At 37.2% G+C, this 19,485-nt stretch overlaps 1 pseudogene; it reads right to left on the bottom strand.

Annotated features, from left to right (window-relative positions):
• LOC121317711 overlaps nucleotides 1-19,485 on the bottom strand; it is a 52,629-nt pseudogene that overhangs the window by 31,560 nt on the left and 1,584 nt on the right.

Genomic DNA, 19,485 nt, shown 5'->3' with positions numbered 1-19,485 from the left:
GGAAAGCTAGCATCCCTTACAATTAGAAAAGTCCAGTAGAAACATGATTTAAGTAAGGCGTTACACAGTGTTTAAGAATTTATGACTGAGTGCAAAGAAAAGTGATGAAAACACCAAGATATTTTCAACCTTATAATACAAGAGATTCAGAAGAAGGTGCTTGATTACCTGAGTAGTCTGAAGGGTCAAATCTTTTCACAGTAACCTCCCGGGAAACCTGTGACTCGAAGGGCTGCTGATAGCTCTCATAGAAATGTCGGTTGTCCACTTTCACTTTCTTAGTTTCATGTTCAGCTTCATCACTGCAAGTAGATGTGGAAGCATCAAAGTCTTTCTTCAAATATCTGTCAATTTGTGGGTCACAAATGGGAAATTCCCCTCTAACTTCTGGGATTTGTAAGATTTTAATGAGAAAAACACACTGACCACCACATGACTCCTGTAACGGCAAGTTCACATGAGCGCAGCGTACTGTTGCGTCCGTCACGTCCATTCGGAGAGCAACAGTACAGAATGTCATCCAGTTCCGACATGAATTCAAATACAAAGGAAAGGTTTTGTTTTGTTTGTCATATGTAGTTATAAAAAAAAAAAAAAATCTTGGCACACCTGTTCATCCCTGACAGCACACCTTTTGGGAAACACTGCTTTAAGACGGAGCTGACCACCAGACACAACATGAATCAAATAAATCCATGATGACAGTGGTTCTGGAAAGATTTAATAAACCAATCAGTGTGCCTCATGATGACGAGTCACATTTGAAAAGAACTATCTGAATTTGAAGTTTGGTGATGATGAGTTATCAGGTTACAAAACAGTACTGCATCAGTTGTGAACCAATCGCTAGCACTGCCAAAAAGGTGTTCTTTTAAGCAAAGATTCTGTTCCTTTAGGCAGAGAATTTACAGTGGGAATAATCAGTTTCACCACAAGGGTGTTCTTTTTGGAGGTTTTCCCATACACGGAGACTACTGCACTGCGTGCATTTCAAACACTCATTCTGCAAATCATGACTCATATTTCCAATATATAAACGAGTTATGCACACAACACAGATGTCACCTAAATGTCAACAATATTAACTAAGATATACATTTGGGTTCCCATACAAATAACTGAATTAAAATACTGCAGTAGTGACTGGAATATCAGCCACAGGCAGAGCAGCATAGACACAAAATATCAAGGCAGTGATAAAAGAGAAAGGTCCACATTCTTATTCAGTCTATTCAATATTTCTCCTTTACAGGATATGGCTCATCTGTTCAACTGAATCCTGACCTCAGGAAATACCGCACTTTTAAACCCATTAAGACCACCGATTCTAACAAATGCAGAATATATAGTAGCACTTGCACAGCAAATATCCCTTCCCAGATGCTGAAATAACAAGCTAACTTACTTTTTATCTCAATAACTCCAGCCCCAGAAATAGCTGCAGCAAGGGAGTTCAAATACTGTACAGGATCCTTTAGAGATTGCTGACAAACAACTATCTAATATAGGCTGCATACAGATTATCACAAAGGCAAATTAAGAATTCAGTGAAGAATTCATCTACAGGCATATTTGGAGCTGTTTTTTTTTTTTTTTTGGTCTGGTTCAGTCACTCACTTTTATTACATTTTTGTATAACAAGTATAGTTTCACTCTAATGGTATATTGAGCTTTCAATTCAACAATTTTTTTTTTTTAAAAATGAACAGAAAATATTGATTTATAGTATTAACATTTCAGTGAGAAAGACTCCAGTGTCTTAGTCCTAAACTCAAATGGTTGGCAACAATTCTTCTGAAGGGGGCACATACTGATTGTATGCTTGAATAGGCTGTAATAAAGTGTGACTTATGTTTCAATATGTACCAACTGTAGCCTACTCTAGTAATATTTTGGCACTTTAGTTCCCGAAATCACAAGTCCTTGTCTAATCTTAACCCTTCTTTTACTTCTGATCTCTGGACACTGAGGATTGAAATAAATATTAGTTTAAAAAGTAGTTTGAAAATGCTTGAGTGTGTCTGTGTAGGTGAGTCAGCGCTTTACAAGGACATCGCACTTTGGCTGTGTATCGAGAACACCTGGTGTGTACCGAGAACATCTTGTGATACTTTGTTTCCTTTTGAGACGAATATACATTCTGCTGCAACGACACACTATTTTGTCTTGTTTGTGCAATACTATAAAAAAAGCTGTGCTTGTGAACTGTTTTCTCTCCAGAATTCGGTTTAATAAAACCTGTGCTTCGTATCAACTCCTGGAAAATCTTTATTTAAAATTTGACCCCTACAATTTGGTGTTGTCGGCAGGATACTGCACTGCGGTGTTGTGTCTGGTCCTTACGATGTGCATTTGCACAGTACTACAAGGGTGAGTAATAGGGTGGACATCACATGGCCTTGAGCATATCGACTTACCCACACTCAATAACCAAATATGACTCAATAAAGGGAGCACTGTGTACCTAGGGATATTTTGAAGTTAGTTGCAATCAGTTCCGCTGTTACCATCATGCAACAGGATAAACCCGTTATAACTGCCACAAAAAATGGGGCGGATGAGGGTACTGGCATAAAACCCTAGTTAAAGCCAAACGAAAGTGTAAATTTAAGGTGCGAAGGAGCGAAACTATAGATAGGTCACTTATTTTAATATGGCACTAGGATAAGCCAGTAGTGTAACAGTTCACACAAGGTGAAACTGATAAGGAGTAATCGACGATAAACTCCAGTTGAAGCCAATAAGAGCACACACAAAAGTGTAAATTGAATGTGCAAGAAAACAAAACCACTTATGTCCAGAGAAGGAGCGATTTTTGTTTTCTTAGAATAATACTGGAACAGTACATCGGCAGAAAGAAAGAAGTAAAAAGAACTGAACGTAACAATGGCTGGTATACAGGAATACCTGGTTGAGAAAACCGGCAAATGCCATAATAAGATGGAACAAGATGGTTGGTTGTGTGAAATGAGTCACGAGGAGCAGAGAGAATGGTTTAAGAAACAGACGAAAGACAAATTGGTAAAGGTATGTAATTATGGTATGTAGAGGTAGAGTATTATGTAAGGCTTACTCAAGAGTTTTGCGTGTATGTGTCTAAGTGTAGTTTGGTTTTGTTTTGTATGATCAACTCCAGGATGTCAAAAGACAAAAATGAGAATGAGAATGCAGAGCATAGATTATGTTGCAAAACATGGTAAAAAGGGAGTCTATGTGCAGAATAGCAATTAACCTGATATCACAATAGGGCAACAATGCATAGACAGAAACAAGAAAGAAAAAAAAAAGTTAAACAAGCTAATTGTGTGTGAGCGATGTGACAGTCTGAGTTATAAACGCGATATGATTTTACAAAGGAAAATTGTAAGTAATTGTATGTTGAGAATAAAGGTTTGAAAGAGTTAGAAACAATTACTACTTTAGCTGAAAGGCAGCTGTCTGCCACACGGCAATTGAAAATGCGTAGGGAAAACGCAACACAAAGACAACACTTGACAGATTGTTAGAAAAAGATCAAGTCTGGAAAATGCACAGATAGCCTATCAAGAGCTATGGGAAAGTGTCAGGCTGTGCAGGATCTGTGTCTCACTGCCTTGCAGATTTAAAGAGAATGACCTTATACTTTGTTCCTTTAGAAAGGAATCTAGAGAGTAACAACTGCCAATTGAATAAAAATTACTTCTTAGGATATTTAAGTGTAAAATCAAGGGAATTTGAATAATGTTTAAAATATGTTACAAGCAATGGCAAGATATAGGACAGAATAACTGTTTTCTGTTAAGAGCGCCGTTTAGCTGAACAACTTGGTACTAGGAGACAAAAGGGGCGAAGTTAGCACACAAAGAGAGAGAGAGAGAGAGAGAGAGAGAGAGAGAGAGAGAGAGAGAATGTGAATGTCACTGTTACACAGACTGTGTTGGGATATTTATTTATTTATTTATTTATTTATTTTTTAATGTTTTTGGAGATCTGTACAACTGGAAAACTATGAAAACTAATTATGCGTAATTCTGTTTCAAATAATTTAAGGACTATTTTAAAGGTTTTATCGAAGCATACTAGTAATTTTGTAATGATTGAGTGAAGCCAGGTGTGGTTTTATTCTGATGTTGCATAAATTAGGATAGTAAGTTTTAAATTACACATGAGCATCAGAGACAGTATGAAAAAAAAAAAAAAAAAAAAAAAGTAACATTTCAGGCATGGATGTTATAGGAACAAGGGGTTACACAATCAATCAGGTTAGGCTTGTCTTCCAATGACAAGGCCAAACATCGTAGCACCTGGTCATGGCGCCAAGTAAACCACCCTTGGCTAAGACTCACCTTCATCCTGTCAATTTTGCAGATGAACACAAAGGACACGAGGGATCCTCACCCACCCAGAGGTTTAGGTTCTGTGGTGATGGGAGAACATCTGCTCATCTGATCCTGCTCCGTTTCATTATCCACAGGTCTTGCCAGCCGATCTTGCGTCGTTCCACACTCTCCCTGCTTGACTTGCGAAATGGCCTTTATACACGTGATACTTTCTTCCTGCTTTTGCACCTCATTGACTACCAGCTTCCTCCGTTGAGCTGGGGTTGCCTTGTGCCATGTAGGAGCTGAACTGAGACCAAAACCTCCTTTTCCATGCTGAACTTGCCCCATAATATCTCTGATTCGAAGGGCAGCCACAGCCACAGCTTTCTTTGCCGTCCATTTTTTTCCAGTTTTCAACACAGGTGCTGCCTCCCTTACGCATTTGTCACGCAAATCTACCAATGTCATTTCCAGTTGGACTGTGGCACACTTAAACTCCTCGGTTACAGCAGAGATTGGTAGCTGCAGTATTCCTTTACCATAAAGTTCCACTCCGCCAAGGCAGCGTGGAACTCCCAACCATTTCCTGACATACGAACTAATTAAAGCTTCCAGCTTCAACTGCTGTCAAGGAAACCTTGTACACAATATTTTATTTTAAAACAATACTGTTTACATCATAAATCCTATAAATCTCACCTGGCGAAAGGAAAGATGTGAAGTAGTACAAAATCTCAGAATCTCTTGCAGCCAGTAAACCACACCACACTGCCTACATCCAGAGGGAAGGTCTTCAGGTGCACTCCTGTTTCCAAATGATACATCTTCAACACATTCTTCACGTCATGAAGGAAGCATATAGAGAGACACTGAGGCACGCAGGAGGAAAACTGAAGAGAGAATAAAAAAAATTCAGATTATAGAAGCCAAAAAAGACTGTATAAATTATTTTGCATCTGTTCAAACTACTGGTCACAGGGTTAATGCATCTAAAAATTGAGGTACTTTACAACTTAAAGTTTAAGCCAATTCCATGGTCAGTTCGTATGGCTCTAATTTAGGTTGTCTTCAAAAAATACAATATCAAGTGCAATCAGGCAGGGAAAATATCATTAACAATTGCAGTATTTGGGCGAGGGGGGGGGGCAGTGTCAAGCACGACAAATCAGTTTATTTTCAAATCATTGATGACAATTCGCTTACAGAAGCTGACAAGCGGTGGTTTATAAAATTTGCAAATTGTATTAATCAAATTCAAGGGCATCAGCTGCCGACACCTTAACTGGCACTTCACTAAAACGATGACATCTATTTCTTCAAGCTGAAGATTCATCTTTTCCTTAAAATGTTACATTTGTAGCTCAATATATTGTAGTAATATATATTATACACACACACACACGTCCTTCAGAGCTCAGCCTCAAGGTGATACCAATAATCAAGGCACTCATTACTAAATAGCGAAGTGCAATCAGAGCTTTTACGAATATGTACAAATGTGTCATTCAAACAGACTGTTGGAAGGACAGACAGAAAGCCTATTATTTGTCCCCATATTGTGATACTACCAATAACCTTTCTAATGTCTGTAGCAAACTTCATCACAAGGGGATTTTTTTGATACTTGTAAAAATGTAAGCATCACAGATGTCAGTCACCCTCTTTATACGTCCAACTTGACATAATAGCTTGTGCTAAAGAATGCCCTAAGCAAGATTCCTTACATCTGCCAATTAACTAAATACCCCCCCCCCCCCCCTTAGTATCACCATTCATCACGTGAACAGTTGACTTATGTACACAGAAACCAATATCACGACAGTGTGCCATCAAACAAAGAAGAAGCTCAGAGACATACAGTAACCATGGCAGAGTAAGAACCATAACAGAATAAGCTCAGTGATGTACAGTAACCATGGCAGAGTAAGAACACCCCAACAGAATAAGCTCAGAGACATACAGTAACCATGGCAGAGTAAGAACACCACAATAGGTTGCAACAAACCCAATCCTTAAGCAATATCCAATAACTAGTATTTTTTGACGGAAATACAAATAAACTACCCTGAACAATATAAGTCTCCAAAGCAGTAGATTGCATGACAGAACCAAGAAAAATTGCGGGGTAAGTCAGGATTGTTTACAACAGATAGAACATAGGAAGATAATTAAACCAGAAGACAACAACAGAGTTCAAATAGCAGATGTTATTGGATATGCGTGGGATATTATACTTGAGACAGATGTATCAGACATTTGGGGTACATGTTTTAAACAGACAGCATTTGAACCCCTCAAAATGTTTACCACAGTCCATCAGGCAGTCCTTATAAAAAGAAAAAAAAAAATGTCCATGAAACAACCACCAATACTTTAAAAGTCCTAAAATATTATCCAATCCGTATTGCGAATGTAGTTGAAACAGAAAAGTTTAAACACAAAACAAAAATGAAACATCTGTGCTGGGTGCTCGTTAATCCCCAATAAATAAACAAAAATGATAATACTCCAAAACAGTCAGAACAGCCCAGATAATCCAGCAGAAAAAAATAACATTCCTCCCCATTAGGGGAGTCTCACCCAATTCTTCCTTGGTCCTGTAGAGCTTGGAGTTTCCAACCAGGTAAAAGACAAAAAGTGATGATGATAAATGGCTTAGTCACTGCTGTTGTTCATCGGATCCATATAACCAATTTGAACGATGTGGATAGTTTCAGTTTGGCAGGAGATTAGATAACTGGTTAATTTAAACTGGAAAAATGGCAGATTAGAGAAAATACTGTTTCTAACAACCAAAAGATTATTGCTTCCTGATTTCTTCTTTACAGACCAGCAAACTCCCTCTTCAAACACTCTGCATCCATAAAAAAAACCACACCTGAAACAGAATCACCCCAGCAAAAAAGGAACCAACCTCCCCACCAGCCAGTAATAGTCCTATTTAAAGAGCCACCAATTTAAGATACATAGAATTAATGATAAATCAAGCCCAATAAGACCTTTGCAAAGGCAATTAAGGAAAACACCTTAATCTAAATAGAATGTCCATGAGGCAATTAAGGAAAAGAACATTCAGTTAAAGCAAGAGAGAAAGTGCAGTGCAGAGATAAACCCCTTACCAAAATTTAACTGTAAATTGAAATAGCTTCACCTAATTTTACCTTATGGAATCTGAAAGGCCCACTTTAAAAATGAGAACAAAATTACTTATTTAGCAATTGAACAGAGAATTAAATTAACCTGGCCAGGTATTCTGATACTCAATTAAGAGCAGCAGGCAGCAAATTACTTATGCTGCATTCATGTAGCTAGTGCTACAAGGTTCCACTCTTGTTTTCACTGAAAAGAGGGCTAGACTTGATCTTGTGGTTCAAATGGCTCATAAATCAGGCAATGCCAAGAGACTAACTATAGTTAACATACTTTCTAATTTATTCATTCCAGTAGGTATCATTATTTTGTTGTAAATTACTCATTTTATAATGTACTATTATGAGTAGAATACAAATAAAATAAAAATGGCCTTTAAACCACTCCTACTGCCTCAAAATCAAATCAAGTCCTAAAATCAAAAGCTTATCAAAACATATCCAGCAAGACAACATCAGACACAGAACCTATTATTCTCATTTGCTTTATGCCTTCTGCATTAAACACAAAGTCACTGTCATTTACAATCAGAATATAGATCACTGTGTGGTGCTTATCTTCCAAACAGAAACAATCAAACTGCTTTATCTGTGTACTGGCTTATGGGGGAAAAGAAAATGAAAACGAAAACCGCAATAGCTTTGTAACACAACAAGGAATGAGAAAAGAGTGGCTGTCATCTATATACCACTTTTAATAAAAAAAAAAAAGGTCAAGGAGATTACCATCTGACCTTTTCATTCATTCTGTTTAAGACCTTAAGAACAGCTTTTTATAAGCCAAACAAGGCACAAAGAAATGACAACATCTATGTCCCTTTTTGACAAAGGTCATAGTGCACTTCTGAATTTAAAAGCCCATCTTCAAAGCCATCATATACTCTAAGCAGTGCATCTACCCACAACTCCATGGAGGTATAAACACAGATGCTCCTGAAATATGAAGATCAAAAGACTGCTTTATCTAAACTACCTGAAACAGTAGTCTATTTACACTTCAAACAAAATACAGGTGCACTCCACTTACAACGGGTCTTGTCAGAGTGCAGTTCCGTTTACGTATTGATGAGGCATGTCCCTGACAAAAAACATGGGTATTACTGTATATACGTTTAATAGAGGTTTTCAAACTACCCCACCCCTGGGGATGGGGGTGGGGGGGTTATTAGGGGGGGCACCAAGACTGACTGGAAAATACTTTTTTTCTGATTCCTGGCGATTGTAAAAACTATGTGGTAAACTGCAGATTCGGTGGGCCTCTAGGATGATTGACTCAACTACCCCGGGATTACATTTAATCTGACCAATCCCCGTCCACAGAGCTTCTGTTGTTTTCTTCTGTTGTTTTCAACTCTATCAGCGACTCTATCAACCAGCCCTCCTTCATTTGAAAGTGCAGCGGTGGAGGGTTTTAATATCAAGCAACGGTATATTTTGTTCACAAATAAAATATATTTAAAAAAAAAACTAGATTTAGCTACACCTGCAGTTTATATTGTATAATAATAGTAACATCAGTATAATTTATGTGGTTTGGCTGTGAAAAAAGAAATGGGTTTTTAAATCATCCACATCATTACTTTCTCATTTAAATGTAGATTTAAGAATAATTGACTATGTATTGATGTTAGTACAATTAATACAAATAGCGATTATAATAAAGTGTATCGATCTTTAAAAAATGTATTATAAATTTATGGAAGATTTGTCGCTTAATGTTGCACCTTCGTTGCTGTTCCAGCTGCACTGTATCCTGGTAGAACCTATAGCACGCTTAACGCTACAATATTGTAACGACCCGCCGATTTCCATCATTGCAGGACTTATTGAGTGTCTTTTATGTTTCAGTATTATATAATATTTTGCTGTGTCACACCACTAGCTAGCAAGAGGGTGGGGGGTGTTGGTTGCCAGTCTGTCTGGGTTCAACAATCCTGGACATGCATTTATACCCCTAGAATGCTGGCAGCAAATTGGGGTCCAAATGACATGCACGGGATTGGTGAAGGCGGGTGGAGGGCGCGGTTTAATAAGAACAGATAAATAAAAGTGCACAAGAATACAGTTTTCCTGTTCCACAGGCATGCCACAGTTTAATACGTACAGTACCGTTTTACTAGGTACAGTTTTACAGTTTTGCGATAACAAGGAGCATTTAAGTTGGTCTTAAAGGTGAAGACTGTACCCTTGTTGGTAATGTACTCATACTCAGCATAAAAGTTGTCTATAAACTTCACACAGGGCAGAATTCCTGAAATAAAACAGAGCCCTTTTTGTTACATATATAAGGAAATCCACTACCAACAGCAGGACCAGACTGTGGGGTCTATTCAATTGATCTAAACAGCAGCAGATCAAAACACCAAAGGAAGCCACTTATATCCTGATCGCCAGGGAGAAGTGAAAAGGGGAGGGAGGCAGCATATAGAACCAGCAGTTCAAATGAAAGATATATTATCCTAATAAATCCTGGCCTGATGATTAACAGGAGTAAATCTATGTTAATAAGTTTTAATGAACTGGCCCACAGTTTAGTGCATCTTTTAGGTCGATACTCTATGTTTAACAAGATTAAGTATACATACTGAATCCTAGAAAAAAAACATTCTGAAAAATAGAAAGGCTGCATGCACCAAGAGAATGAGAAATAGTGTTCCTATTAAGCCATTAATGCATCATCACTTATTGTCAGCCACACAGCCCATTATGACTTATTGTTGTACTTCTAGAATCTGCTACCATCTGACAAGTTTCATTGGTCTGTGGACAACATCAGTACAAAGTGGCCAACAGACCAATAACTGCCCTGCATATGCATTCCAAAGTAAAATGCAGACACAGAAGCAATTTTAATTGACGACTCAGCCTTCAGACACAAAAACATGTTTTTTTGGGCAATATGGGGTCTATTCATAAAGGGTTAACACCTGTTGAAATGAGAACAGGAGTATGTGATCAGATTTCATTCATAGCGGGCCAATTTAATGGCAGTTGCTATTCATAAGAGAGAATTCAGATGAGTCGCCCCAATGATTTTCATCTATGAAGGCACGTTTTAACGAATTGAGAGAAATGTTAATGAGCATACAGTTTTCACTGGTCTTGAACGTCAACCTGCTATAATGCAAAAGAGTTACTGAACGCTTTCTACAGTCAAGTCTAAACTAACGACAGCCTCGGCAGACTTTTTTTAAAGACATATATTATCAATACACTTGCTCTGTTATACAATTTAACATACTTGTGATTAACACTACCCATTTTAAAAAAAAAAAAACAAATATATATATATATATATATATATATATATATATATATATATATATATATATATATATATATTGTGAGATAGCAGGGAGGGGGGTAAAATCCTTCCCTGCTAAAACATGTGAAAATGCACATTTGGATGTTATTGGGTTAATTGTTTAATTGTTTATGGCTTAATTGTGTTGTTTAGTAATCCCCTGCACCTGGTGGTAGTTGTAAATTAGAACCAGGTGCAGGGTATTTAAGAGAGACAGGCAGTTTGTTCGGGGCTGCTGTGTGTAGGGAGGCAGAAGGTGTGGTCTGCTTCCAAGCAGTCAAGGTAAAGTGCTGTGTTAAACCTTGTGAGTTGTGTTTGGGTTACAGGTAAACAGCTTAGCTGTCCTGGTTCAGTTAGGTTCCAGACGGTATAGTTAGTGCTCCAAGAAGGAGCTAGGTGTTTGTTTGTTTTGTTTAATTTATTTGATTGGTGTTTATTAAAAGTGCGCGTCAGTGCTTAAATCAATTCCATTTCTGTGTCCTGGGTCTACTTTGAAAGGGGCAACGAACGTGAAAAGTGAAAGGATCTTTCACAATATATATATATATATATATTATATATATATATATATATATATATATATTATATATATATATATATATGATATAGCTTTATATGAAGGAAAATGTTTAATATAAATATTTACTCACACAAGAACATATTCTCTGGCATAATCATTTTGAAACAGCGCTGTGAAGCGGACAGCAAGTGAGAGACTGAGAATAGACAGTTATTTTATTATTATTATTTCTTTGCCATGATCCGCGGCTGACAGCGGTGCTTTTCTTTTTATTTTTTTACCTGTGTTCACAATAAACAGTTTGGATGAATACTGCCTGTGTGAATCTCTTCATTTTCATGGAGCGTTACAATATACAGTGTAACAGTGCTGCTGATGCAGTCGGTGGGAAATTTGGGCTTGCTTGCTATTGCAAAAAACACTGATCAAGCCTCAGTGCGAGGCTCGATCAGTGTTCGAAAGGGAGTCCTTTTTTTCTTTTTCCTCGCACCACAAAATCTTTGCGCAATGTGCAATACAGCGTGAAACTTTCACTGATTAATAAACATAAACTCGCCCCTGATTGATTCCCTGCTTTAAGCGGGGTTTATTATTATTATTATTATTATTATTATTAGGTGCATGTGTATGTGTGTGTGTGTGTGTGTGTGTGTGTGTCAAGAAAACATGTGTGAATGTGGCTGGGGACATAATTGAATGATTAATGGGTAATGATGCTCAAGCCACAGGTGTATAAGAAGGGGGATCATGGATGTGAAGGGTAAACAGGGGGAGGGATGCTGTTAGACTGAGCTCAATATGATCACGCTTCCAGGAATTTTCAATGTTCACTGGAAGTGTCACTGTGTGATTTTCACATCTGTGAGCACCATGCCAACTCAAAAATGTTTAAGAAAGAAAGAAGGGCTGTCTAAGGCGGCAGCAAAGTGTTCTAGGATTTGATGTTCAGGTAAGAAAAGGGTGCACAACAATTCGCCCCCCCCCAAAAAAAAATAAATAAATAATATCAATGTGAACCTACAATTGTCAAGTACTGCTGAAAGGACGAGATTAGACAGAATGATATTGAATTGGGACAGAACAGGCTTACAATGTTAATAATTTAAAAAGCAAAGGTGCAATACACATTCAAACTCCTTTCATGTCTTCAGTGTATATAAATTGCTAACTAGTGCTTTTTTAATTTGGTGTTATTCTCCCCAAAACACCAACGCTAAAAATTAGCACACAATAGGCAGATAATTATTAGTTTTGCTCAAATTCTTACACCAAAAAAAAAAAACACACAAAAAAATGAGCAAGTAGCAGCTCCCTGAGTTATGAAATGAGTAGGAGAGATAACAGAATAGTGAACATGAAGTGCATCTGTTTTCATTTATTTTTGTGCAATGCATTCTCACTACCTTACGTAGTTCTGCTTTTTAACTAGTGTGATGGAAATATGAGTTCTGGTTGTAAATCAACCTCCCAACCTGTGAGGGCACTAAGTAGTGAAAGGGGAAATCTTTGGACAGGCTGGCCTGACAGTTCGTTTCCAGGGTCGGGAAGTCAGTTAGCCTGGAAGAAGGCGAGACTCAGTTGCAGGAACATATTGACCTGGAAGGTAAATGAGGTAGCAGCTGCAGGCAATAGAGGCAGCTGAAATCGCTTACCAAGGGGTCATGTGTGATAGCATAAAGGGGCCGGATAATCGTTAATCTTTTCTTTCACTTGGGTTTGCGTATTGACCTGGAAGGACTGCGAGAGTCGCAGTAGTTACTGCTTTTGAAATAAAAGAGTTAGTAACTGTCTGTGTCACAAGCCGGATCAGCACTGCATCAATAGTCACAGAAATAAAACTGTTTATCACTCCCCACGAGCACGACTGCACGCACCCATGACAGCTGACCATGTCCAGTATTATTGTCGGGCATATAATTTGTGTTTATTGTTTGGACTGTAACCCAGTTTTGTCACCTCCATGCATTACACATCGTTGTGTGTTGCTGGGGTTTATTATTTGGTTGCCAGACCTAGATTATAAATAAAACACTTTCCGAACCGGATTACAAATCGTCTGTGATTACTCCTGCACTGCATCACCGCTACACCTGTTCACGATCCGTAGCCACTCTGCCACACTAGAAAAACGTGTGCTTTCACTAAAGGGGTTAGAATGTGTATGCTTAAAAGCAGCATACCTTTTTTCCCCCCCTGAATCAAAACCGGAAATCTTTTGCAATTGTAATTTTCAAGATCTGTGAAACTATCTCTCTCAAATGTAAACATTTAACATTATGTACATCCAGCTTTTCATGATTGTGATGCAGAGCGCTTCTCCACTGCCTGACTAAGTTTCAGTGGTGTGTGACTGAGTTTAGTAAAAAATACCCTGAATATTTATTTTCTTTCCAAATTATCCTTTGTATTTTTTCATTCTGAAAGTTTGCTGTTTTTAAATTGGATTTTTTTTTTTATACTATTTTACTTTTCAATGAAAAAGTGACATTTTATTTTTATAACAATTAGTGTGTGAATCACTCAGAAAACAATGATTTGTCCATCCATCCATCCATTATCTGTAACCATTTAATCCTACAGAGGATTGCAGTGAGCCGGAGCGGGACTACACCCTGGACAGGAAGCCAGTCCATCACAGGACAACTAAGGGGAAATTTAGAGAGGCCAATCCACCAAGCCAGCATCTCTTTGGATCTTGTTTATTGTATCATGGTACACCCACTGCAATAGAATACTGCATGTAAAAATCTATGTAAAATTAGCAATAAAAATGAAAGTAAAATCTAAAGATATTCCATATACTTGTGTCTTCACTGAAAATGTTTTTGACAATTCTCAAAAGTTACCAAATAATTCGGCATCACACTACTGCGATAAGCCGTATAACAATACATTTGTTGAGTATCCCATTGCAACAGGTGAACAAATCAAACACTACACTAATGCATTTGTGAATTTGAGATATTAATACAGTGGGTTATTGGGGAGTATGGGGCAAATTAGACTGGTTTCAGGAAAGATAACAATAGACTCTAATCCATTTATTATCCATTATTATTATTATTATTATTATTATTATTTATTATTATATTTATTATTATTATTATTATTATTAGTCGTAGTAGTTGTAGTAGTAAATGATAAATGCCAAAAACAGTATAAAAAGACCAACAGCTTCAAAACATCACAATGCATAAGCACAGTTAGCACATTTTAGTTTAAAGAAGTGCAGGTCCCCAGTTCTAGTTTTCTTAAAAAACTTACCCTTTATCCCCTCTGGCACCTTCTGCAGATCACAGTACCAAAGCCTGTTCACTGGTTCACAACCCTCACGGATTGACAGGAAGACATATCTTCCATCATCTGAAACCTGCATAGACAAAAAAAAAATGTAGCAGAATATATCAGATTACATTCTCTTGAAGGTTACTAGAATTATGCCCAAGACTGCTATGACATTACTGACTTTTGCTGCACTATCACACCTGCCACAAAAAAGGAAAACAGTCAAGTTATACCTTGTTTTAGGCCACCTGAGTGAAAAGGGTCACTTTCAGTATTAAGGCAACCACCTTGCTAAGACCAATAGCCCATACCTGCACTAGTCTTTCTTAAACCCTCTGAAAACTTTGGCTGCAATGTGATGCATTTTGTATGCATTTAAATTAGAAATAATAATAAAGAAAACAACAGAAACATTACAATCTGACTAAGACAGTTAAATAGCTCCCACATTCTGCATTATATGCTTCACAAACATACAGAACTATAGCTTGGTTAAATAAAATAGCAAACTGTTGATAAAAACTTGCAACATTAAAACATATTTTATAAGGATAAATGAAGGGGTTAAGCGAAGAAGCTTTATCAGTGAAGTAAACAGGAAGAGCATTCTTAGACTTTCCTTCACTTAATTGGAAATCCTTTAATTAACACCTATCGCAAATGATTTCAGTCATTACTGGCTGTGGATGCAACTGCGCTAAATTCATCACAATAATCATGCACTGCTTGATCCCAGCTGTCACTTACAATCCTGTGTGCAATTTCATGGCAGTTTAGCCACTGAGAACAAAAATCAGTCAAGCATGCAGTATGCAGCACCAAGTTAGAGGGATGTCTTAGTGTCTTCATTGGCTACTGCTACCAGTCATAGAAAATACAGCCCAGGTTTTTATATCAAAAGATTGAAAGATGATTAGCTCAGAGCACACACTGTTGACTTTTTCAAACCATGAATAAGAATTTTCTCGCTCTATTTTACCATTATTATTTACTTCACATATCGACAGATAAAAGACTGCATAGGCATTTGACACACCAGGTTTTGATAAACTTAGTGTTTAGGTAAGATCTGCCTAAACGATAAAGTACTATTTTTAGCTTTGGATTTCTGATTAAGACATTTCTCATATTTCCCAAAGATTTTGAGATTTTGTCAAAATGTAAAAAATGTGGTGGTAGAAATAAAATTTAGTAAGTGACTTTGAAGGAAAGAGAAAGGTGTTGCCCTTTAACCCCACTCAGAGCCCTGGTTTACAAAAACAGGCTTACAATATCAATCATCCAAATGTCCCTTAAGTGCAGTGGAACCCCAACCTTCATCCATGTACCAGTACAGAATGCCTGCATTTCAGATTGGTTCTTCATTTTACAACACAAAATGTTGACTGCCAAAACTCATTTGTCGCTGCACTGCACAAAGAGTTAAAAGTGGAGGCACCGAGTCTAGAAAGCGTTCACACATACCTCCGCTCCCCCCATCCACTTTGGATTGTCTGGAAACTCAGCACAGAGAGTATCTTCTGACTGGGGAGTACAAAGCACATGATAACACAGCTTCTGGTCCAGGTTGGTGAAGGTTTCAGTGCCTAGCATAAGAAGAGGTAGCATATATCATACTGCAGTTATTACATTTTCACATTATTACAAAAAAAGAAGTGATAAGCAGGTATTTAAAATCTATTGGCCTATCTATTAGCACATAAGCAACTTTTAGTACTTTTAATTAGAGATACTGCATTTAGAATAAATAACAATGAAAACATGCTAGACACTGTTACACACAAGGCTGTAAAACTGGTTACACATAACTGCTAGTATTCCTGCCCCATGCTACTTTTATGCCTATGTCAGCTTATCATTACTAATACTAATATCACTATGTGGCATGTAGAAGATACATTACCCAGGTACTCTGGAGACTAATGTTTTTTTTTTTTTTTTAATACATACAGAATGACTGCAACTCAGTAAGTAAGGAGATTTTGAGAAAACAAAATCCTTAAAACTGTTTATTTGATTCAATTTTTATTTTATTTTCTTTTTAGAGCGCAGAAGTTTAGCCTTTCTTCAGAATGTTACTAGATTACTAATACATTTCACGACGGGAACCCTGTTTTATGCAACACAGCAGTCTCTAAGGCATGGGAAACTTTGACTACTAGGCCAAAAGCACCTGAGATTCTAATATAGACAGATTGTCACTGCTAAGGGCCCTTGTCCTGTTTATTATGAGCACAGATCCCTGGCAGTGCACATGTGCTGCACAGGTATTATGAAGGAATGTGTCCCCTAGTATCTCACATGCACAGAACAGGAGTGACTGATCTGGCTGGCTTTCAGTTCTTCTGTGGCTCATTTGACTTTCCCCTTTGGCTGACAAGGAGAAAATGGCTGGTTGAGGAAGACTATGCTTATTATACAAATGGCAAAACAAAAACGTACCCTTGGATAACCTTTGTTAGGCCCCCATTCACAATCACGTATTTAACACCTCCGTTATTTTTGTTTTGCTAACTGTTGTTAATCACTGTATTTAATGATCAACTGGGTAGTAAATTACAATTACAAATATATTGAATTCATCACGTTACAAGTTATTATCTACTAAAAAATAAAACAGCAATTACAGTACTAAATGTGTAATCAGTTTTAATAAAAGCTACACATGAAAAAGAGTAAAACTAACACAACCTCCCCTCCCCTCCCCCCCAAATAAACAATTTAAATTATTTCAGCTTGGGTCCTTTACAAATTGTGAAATTACACTGATTTGCCTTTTGTTAAACAGCCTATGTGAGCCATTCCCTATATTTAAAATCTACCAAATATGGTTTATGACCACACTTATCATAAAAGCATGCCATGCTCCTGCTCATGTTAATGTTGAGACCTTCATTTATACTGTAAATTGTACCAGTTTAAATGGACAAAGTGATTACACAGGATATAACAATGTTGGTCCCCACAGCGGACTTGCTTTTACAAACTTCCCCCTAAGCTCCACAGCCAACAATAGAAACATTATAAACACACACACAGAGCTGGTTCCTAGACTAAGCAATCAAATCCAACTGATTAAAACAGGATATTACCGGTACTCCATAAATCATGATAGGAAAAGCACTTTTCAGAAAGCCACTGATTATCATGCTGATGCACAGCACTGGTTAGTTTTCAGAGCAGAGCTACTCAGAAACTAAAATGCAATGCCTGACTTCCGTGCTTCACATCTGCTCTAAAGGCTCTCTAGGGCCCTCACACAAACAGCTGGCAGTGTTTTCAGCATTTGCTTGTCAACAGCAGATAAGAGAGCAGTAACAGTACAGAGCAAACAAAAAAACAAACTAATGCTCAACAAAAAAGTAAAAACTACTGATTTACGTGGCTACTTTTTGGATGAATTAAAAAAAAAAAAGTGCATTAACCTTTGTATTTTGTTTAATGCAATATCTTTTAGTTTCCCCATGATTACTGTTTTAGACATGATAACAGTAGTCATATTTTTTATTTAGTTCTATATGACAGAGGGCCCAATACACAGCTTTAACCCTGGACTTAAAGAAAGTTTTTGTGAATAAAAACCCATAGTTTGACAGTTGTGAAATTGCTCAAGGCTGGTTTGGGCTCCACTGCCTAGGAATTTTCCCAAAGCAATGATGCCCATTCATATTGGGAGACAACTTAAAGCAACATATCAGGATCCAGGGATGGAAATACAACTCCCATTAGTAGTAGCTTGAGCTTTGCTGCGAGTTACACACCTGAGCTTGTTACCTATACATTCACTAATCAAGCTTGTAGCAAAACCTGGAGTTGGTGAAACTACTATGTAATAGGAGTCTTATTTTCATCCATGGGGTCCATTCAATTGATCAGTCAGCATCATACCTAAATACCATCACGGTTTAGATCACTAATACAGGGCCCTTGGCGAGTCAAGGTTGTTAACATCAAACATCTAACTGTGCAGGTTTAGTTACTTTAGTGTTAGTAAAAATATGTAAAACCAGGTAGGGTCATATTTTAAAGATTTAAATAACAGCAGTATTTAGACCTACCACTGAATTGATAAACTGAATGTAGCATACTGTGCTGAAAATCAATGTTTGTATGCAATGTCATTATTTAATTAAGGGTGGAGGCATCTACAATGGGGTAAAATGCATTAAGAAAGCCTACTGGTAAGTGAAATGCTTCTGTGTATGTCTTTAATGAATGATTACCAAGCTTTTACAGTATACAGCATGACTATTTTTATTGCTTTATTGTCTTTATTGTATTTGTTATCTTGTAATGTCACATAAAGAACAATTAGTGAGAAATATAAACTACTACCAGTATATAAATAGAGAACATTGCGCTCTGCTGGCAAATACAATACACAACTCTGAAGGGCCTGGTTTTCAAAGCTTGGTAAATAATGCTTAGTGAATCTCAATTAATAAAGCTCAATTAACCAAATTGCATAGTTATGTGTACATCATAAGTTGAGCAATAAAGAACAATTCATTTAAGTTGAAACACAGAAGCAAAATCAGGTCAGAGTTAATTTCACAACTCTAGTCAGTGTTCTGAATGGAAACTGAAATTTAGGCGAGCACAACCTAAAGCACCTTTGGCTAAATCATCTTTCATAATTTACTTGTGCCCACCTGCTCCCCTAATGTTTGTAATTGCTTCATTAACCCCCTTTTAACCTTTTCAGTGAATCTGACAAGAGATCTCTTCCTTTTACTGTCTCTCCTAATCTACCAACGATGAGAGATCATATCAGGAATATTTTGTTCAATTATAGGTCTTAAAATTGTGTAACCTCTCCAAAAACAATATGGCCTCTTTAAAACATTGGATTAGTGATTATTAACAAACATGCCTATGCCTTGCACACTATGTCTGTAATTGTCATACAAGAGTGATGCATTGCAG

The sequence above is a fragment of the Polyodon spathula genome, chromosome 6 (genome assembly GCF_017654505.1).
Source record: "Polyodon spathula isolate WHYD16114869_AA chromosome 6, ASM1765450v1, whole genome shotgun sequence".
Classification (NCBI taxonomy): domain Eukaryota; kingdom Metazoa; phylum Chordata; class Actinopteri; order Acipenseriformes; family Polyodontidae; genus Polyodon; species Polyodon spathula.
Note: the sequence above shows the minus strand (reverse complement) of the source record. Positions and strands in the feature narration are given on the sequence as shown.